Genomic DNA, 7,371 nt, shown 5'->3' on the forward strand with positions numbered 1-7,371 from the left:
GAGAAGGCGAATGCTTGGGTGCTGGAGCTCGAGAGAGAGAGAGAGTAGGTAGAGGAAGGAGAAGGTACGGGTGAAAGAGGGGAATCATTATCCCTTTATAAACGCAGTAAAATCATGCGCCTCCCTGCTTGCCCTAAAACTCGCTTATTCCCCAAGCGCCGTGCTGGTGGCACGGTTGGATTACCCACGCCCATATTGATGAGAAACCCGTGATAAGCAGACATGATCTTTGCTTCAACAAGACGTGCCCATAAATACGCCTCGCGGAACATGTAGTGGCAGGTTGATAAAATGGTTCGAATAATAATCGGGCCGCGCTGTGATGTCAGGCTATGAAGAAACTATCTGCAGATTAGATTCGTGAAATGTTATACTCTCTACGGTGGTATGTGGAATTTGTTTTGCAGAGCCGGACACGATTCTTGTGTTCAAGATCTACTTTGGAGTATTCGAAGAAGGAACCCTCCTTGCAATGCCGAAGACAATCCGCGCGCTGGACTCAATCGTCATTGAAGCCTGGTTCAGGGGCTACTGAGGGAGTCCTGGATTAAGGGGTCCTTAGACATCCGGACTATATACTTTAGCCGGACTGTTGGACTATGAAGATACAAGATAGAAGACTTCGTCCCGTGTCCGGATGGGACTCTCCTTTGCGTGGAAGGCAAGCTTGGCGATTCGGATATGTAGATTTCATTCTCTGTAACTGACTCTGTGTAACCCTAGCCCCCTCTGGTGTCTATATAAACCAGAGGGTTTAGTCCGTAGGACGAGAACAATCATAATCATAGGCTAGCTTCTAGAGTTAGCATCTACGATCTCGTGGTAGATCAACTCTTGTAATACTCATATCATAAAGATCAATCAAGCAGGAAGTAGGGTATTACCTTCGTAGAGAGGGCCCTAACCTGGGTAAACATCATGTCCCGCCTCCTGTTACCATTAGCCTTAGACGCACAGTTCGGGACCCCCTACCTGAGATCCGCCGGTTTTGACACCGACAACCGGCGCCTATGGCCGGCCCGGTCACCCGCGCCCATACGGACGTTTTTTGCCCGAGCTCGCACTACGCCTCGGATGATGATGTCGCTTGAAGCTATGTCGGTATTTCCCCAAGGAGGAAGGGATGATGCAGCACAGTGGTGGTAGGTATTTCCCTCAAATATGAAACCAAGGTTATCAAACCAGTAGGAGAACTAAGCAACACAATGTAAATAGCCCCTACACACAAATAACAACACCTCGCAACCCACGTGTTAAAGGGGTTGTCAATCCCTTTCGGGGTACGGCGCCTCAAGATAGGCAAAGAATGTGAGGTAAATTTGTAGTAGATTGATAGATGAACGCCAAATAAAATAAATAAGAATAAATTGCAGCAAGGTATTTTTGTATTTTTGGTTTAATAGATCTGAAAATAAATGCAAGGAAAAAGTAGATTGCAAGGCAAATATATGAGAAAGAAGACCCGGGGGCCGTAGGTTTCACTAGTGGCTTCTCTCGAGAAAGATAGCAAACGCTAGGTAAACAAATTACTATTGGGAAATTGATAGAACTTCAAATAATTATGACAATATCCAGGCAATTATCATTACATAGGCATCTCGTCCAAGATTAGTAGACCGACTCCTGCCTGCATCTACTACTATTACTCCACACATCGACCGCTATCCAGCATGCATCTAGTGTATTAATTTCATGGAAAAACAGAGTAATGCAATAAGAACGATGACGTGATGTAGGCAAGATCCATTTATCTATTGCGTAGATATAGATCCCATCTTTTTATCCCTAGTAGCAACGATACATATGTGTTGGTTCCCTTTCTGTCACTGGGATCAAGCACCGTAAGATCGAACCCACTACCGGGCACCTCTTCCCATTGCAAGATAAATAGATCAAGTTGGCCAAACAAAACCCAAATATCGGAGAAGAAATACGAGGCTATAATAGATCATGCATATAAGAGATCAAATAAACTCAAATAACTTTCATGGATATAAAAAGATATAACTGATCATAAACTCAAAGTTCATCGAATCCCAACAAACACACTGCAAAAAGAGTTACATCATATGGCTCTCCAAGAGACCATTGTATTGAGAATTCAGCGAGAGAGGAAAGCCATCTAGCAACTAACTATGGACCCAAAGGTCTACAAAGAACAACTCTCGCATCATCGAAGAGGTACCAATGGAAGTGGTGAACCCCTCCGTGATGGTGGCTAGATTAGATTTGGTGGTTCTGGACTCCGTGGCAGCTGGATGAATATTTCGTCAACTCCCCTAGGGTTTCCGGACTATTGGGTTATTTATAGAGCAAAGAGGCGGTCCGGGGAGAACCCGAGGTGAGCACCACCCACCAGGGCGCGTCTGGCCTCCTGGCGCGCCCTGGTGGGTTGTCGCCTCCTCGGGACTCCCCCCAGGATCAACCAGGACCCAACTTATTCCTTTTGGTCCATAAAAAATCATCGTAAAGTTTCATGGCATTTGGACTCCGTCTGATATTGATTTCCTATAATGTAAAAAACATGCAGAAAATAGCAACTGGCACTTGGCACTCTGTCAATAGGTTAGTACCAAAAAATGATATAAAATGATTATAAAACATCCAAGATTGATAATAAAACAACATGGAATAATAAAAAATTATAGATACGTTGGAGACGTATCAGCATCCCCAAGCTTAACTCCTGCTCGTCCTCGAGTAGGTAAGTGATGAAAATAGAATGTTTGATGTGGAGTGATGTTTATCATGTCATATCATATTCTTTTCTTTATAGCATGGACATTTGGACTTTTATGTGATTCAAAGCAATAGTCTAGTTTTGACATAATAATTTAGATACTCAAGCATATCAACAAGCAACCATGTCTTTCAAAATATCAATGCTAACACAAGTTATCCCTAGCCCATCATGCTCAAACATTGATCCATTCATAAAACACACTCGAATATTAGCTACACCCAATAAGTAAGTACGATCATATTGCCTCCTAGTTGGTGCTTTTATAAGAGAGGATGGAGACTCAATTTGAAAAATAAAATTGCATAAAGTAAAAGAAAGGCCCTTCGCAGAGGGAAGTAGGGATTTATAGAGGTGCCAGAGCTCTAAAATTAAAGATAAAAACATTTTGGGAGGTGTATCCATCCCACCAACGAAAACGACTCAGAGTTCCCAACACTTTCCATGCTAGATATATCATAGGCGGTTCCCAGACAGAAAATAAAGTTTATTCCTTTTTCCACCATACTTTCACTTTCCATGGCTAGCCGTATCCACGGTTTCCCTCCATACCAAAACTTTCCAAGGAATTTATTATTTGACAACATAAAGTAAATTATTTTTGCATTTCGGGACTGGGCATCCCTAAAACCTTTGCCTTGGTCTCGTGCAATGCAAGTGAATAAACACTCATCGTGAGAATAACACATCCAGCATGGAAAATATTAGCCACCCGTTACCGTTCCGCGAGCGAAACAAACACACAAAAGAGAAGTTTATTTTGAAAATTAGAGATGGCACATGCAAATTTGCTTAGAACGGCAAAAGAATACCGCATATAGGTAGATATAGTGGACTCATGTGGCAAAACTGGTTTAAAGGATTTTGGATGCACAAGTAGAGGTCATACTTGGTGCAAAATGAAGGCTAGCAAAAAGATTGAGAAGCGACCAACCAAGAAACGAATAACCTCATAAGAAAGCATTAAGCATAATTAACACCAAATAATGCACCACAAGTAGGATATAATTTTCATTGCAAGATTACTGACTTTCCTACATGCATAGGGAATCACAAACCTTAACACCAATATTCTTATTAGAGCACAATTACTCATCAACATAACTCACATATCACATCATCATATCTCAAAACTATTACTAAAAATCAAGTTTATTTTGTCCAATCTTCATAACATATTTTTTTTCTTTCTTTATCCTTCTTGGATATCTATCACTTTGGGACTAACTTTCGTGTGTTGCTTTTCATAAGCTTAAACAATATAAGTGAAGATCATGAGCATAACATATTTTCTTTCTCTCAAAATAATTTAAGTGAAGCAAGAGGGAATTTCTTCAAAATTTTACTAACTCTCAAATTAATCTAAGTGAAGCAAGAGAGCATTTCTTCAAAAATACTAAGCACACTGTGCTCAAAAAAGATATAAGTGAAGCACTAGAGAAAGTCCATTGCTCATAAAAATTTAAGTGAAGCATAGAGAGCAATTCTCACAAGTCATGGCATAATTTTGGCTCTCTCAAATAGGTGTGTCCAGGAAAGATTGATGACTTAAAACAGAAAATAAAATAATCAAAGACACATATCATACAAGATGCTCCAAGCAAAACACATATCATGTGATGAATAAAAATATAGCCTCAAGTAAATTAACGATGGTCGTTAGAAGAAAGAGGGGATGCCACTCGGGGGCATCTCCAAGCTTAGTTGGTTGCTCATTCTTGGATAATAGCTTGGTATGCCGGGGCATCCCCAAGCTTAGGCTCTTCTATCCTTCTTTCATCCATCGTAAGATAACCCAAAACTTGAAAACTTCAATCACACAAAACCCAACAAAACCCTTGTGAGGTCCGTTAGTAAAAGAAAGCAAACCACTACTATAAGTGTGACGCCCCCGATTCAATCATATACTGATCATACACGCAAATGTGTACGATCAAGATCAGGGACCCATGGGAAGATATCACAACACAACTCTACACACAAATCGAAATAATACAAGCTTTATATTACAAGCCAGGGGCCTCGAGGGCTCGAATACATAGCTCGATACACAAGAGTCAGCGGAAGCAACAATATCTGAGTACAAACATAAGTTAAACAAGGGTGCCTTAAGAAGGCTAGCACAAAAGCAACACGATCAAAGAGGCAAGGCCTCCTGCCTAGGACCTCCTAACTACTCCTGGTCTTCGGTGGTCTCCATGTAGTAGTATACATCAATGGTAGCATCTAGCTCCAAGGATCCACCATCTGGTTGCATCAACCAGAAAGAAGAGAGAAGGGGTAAAAGGGGTAGCAAAGCAACCATGAGTACTCATCCAAAGTACTCGCAAGCATCAGATCTATACTAAGTATGCATTGGTATCAAATGGAAGGTTTGTATCTGTGGACTAAACTGCAGAATGCCAGAATAGAGGGGGAAGGCCTAGCCTATCGAAGACTAGCATCTTCATGCAGCTCCAAGCATCTTGCAGCATGTAGAAGAGTAAAGAATTGCAGTTTATAATTAACAAACATGTTGTAACATTAATGCCCGGAGATCCTTCCTAGACTCCCTGCGAGAAAACAATCCCGGAGCCACATATTCAAGTATTGATTCGTAGTTGTATAAGATCGGGATATAAGTCTGAACGTCCGTTACCGTGGACACGACTATTAATAGATACTCTTCCCTACAGGGGTGCACCACGGTTTCCAACACGCTTGATTACTCTGGCTGGACAAACTTTTCTGGGTTAATGCCCGGCCTCAGAAGATCAATGTGTCGCAACCCTACTTAGGCTCAGCAGAGAGGTCCCCGCCAGTCTACATCCTAAGCACTCCGGGGTCTGGGCCCATCGCCCGTTTTACTCCGGGTCATTGTGCGACGAGACAGGATGAGCAACACCTCATACTGGATGGCACTGGCCCGACATGCCCATAATGTTGAACTGGACGTCTGACAAAGCTTCGGCTGATACCACGATGCCGAGGCCCATAACTATTCTCGCGTGGTGGTTGGTTCGTAAAGGCCAATGGCCAACTCAGAACAAATACCCAAACCATAGTGTATTATTAGCTTGCGGAGACGAGTAGAGACTCACGATCGAAAGTGACCCCGTCGCCCCGTCTTGTGGACTTACGACAAGGGACCAGAATGCCTAGCCGTGCCACATAATTATCTTGCGGGTGCTCTCCGGGCCCGCCAGACTTTCACCAAGGTCTCAAGTAAAGTCATTGTAACCGTGTGTCCAAACATCAAGGGGGGAACCCGAGGAATCACCCCCGGAGGATTCCACTCGATGTAATCATCAAGGTGAACGTAAGAGGAACCACCCTCGAAGTTCACACTTGAGGTGTTGCACGACAGAGCCGTATCAGGAATGGTGAAGGAGGAACCACCCTTGTTGACCACGACTGAATAGCTACACTACAGAGATCTCATCAGGAGCGATGTATGAGGTTCCACCCTCGACACTCGATGGTAACTCTGTAGAGTCGAGCAACAAAAAGGGGCGTGATGTGATGTGAGGTGTCGGGCTCTAGTCGTTGATCACATTGATCGAGGCGTCGATGATGAAGAAGGGGCAACAAGGACAAGTGGGGGTCACTGATGGATCACTAGCCAACCTATACTGAGCAATTTAGGATAAGCAGGTAGGTAATAATAAGCAGGTACAAAAGAAGGCTATGCATCAGAATAGGAGCAATCAAATACAGTAGCAAAATCTAATGCAAGCATGAGATAATGGAATGGGCGATATTGGGATGATCAAAGGGGGGGCTTGCTTGGTTGCTCAGACAAGAAGGAGGGTCATCGTCGACGTAGTCGATCACAAGGGCATCAATAGAGGTCTCGGGTCTGCCGGAGAGAAGAAGGGGAAGAAACAATAAATACAGAGCAAACAAGTGTAATACTATGCATGACAAGACAATAAGCAGAGCTAGGGGTGTTCTAACACAGAGCTACATGATACCGGCGAAGGGGGAGAACATCCGGGAATGTTTCCCCGAAGTTTGGCATTTTCGAACAGATAACCCGAGGGGAAAAGTTCAATGCTTGCTATGCTAGGGGCATGTGACAGATGGACGGAGAGCATATTCTGATTCGTCTTGTTGTTCTGAGCAGATTTCATGTAGGAAACTTTTTCATCCGAGCTACGGATTATTTTCTATGATTTTTCAAAGTTTTATTAATATTCTGAAATTAATTTTAATACAAAAATAAATGCTAAAATGCTAGGCGCACCCAGCATAGTGTACACAAAAGTGTACCTAGTGGCTGACAGGTGGGCCAGGGGGTCCCAATTGACCAGGTCAACAGAGACTAGTCAACCAGCGAGGGCCCCTGTGGGCAAGGGCCCGGCTGTCATAGGCCCATCTGGCGAGGGTGAGGGCCCCTGTGGTCAGTGACCCAGGGTGGGGCGGCGGCTGTGGCCGGCCAGCCACAGCTGAACCACGCGCACGCGGCCACTGGGCTAAGCCAGGGCACGGCGAGGCCGGCCAGAGCAGCGGCCAGGGCTCCAGCGGCCAGGGGCGGAGCGGCAAGCTGCGGTGGCGGGGACGCGTGGCCACGTGGTCGGGGGCGCGGGCACGCGCGCGGAGGGGTGGGTACGCGCGCGGAGGCACAGCCGGATCTGGTGATGGGAGATGGG

This window comes from Triticum dicoccoides, chromosome 2B, assembly GCF_002162155.2.
Source record: "Triticum dicoccoides isolate Atlit2015 ecotype Zavitan chromosome 2B, WEW_v2.0, whole genome shotgun sequence".
In the NCBI taxonomy this organism is placed as follows: domain Eukaryota; kingdom Viridiplantae; phylum Streptophyta; class Magnoliopsida; order Poales; family Poaceae; genus Triticum; species Triticum dicoccoides.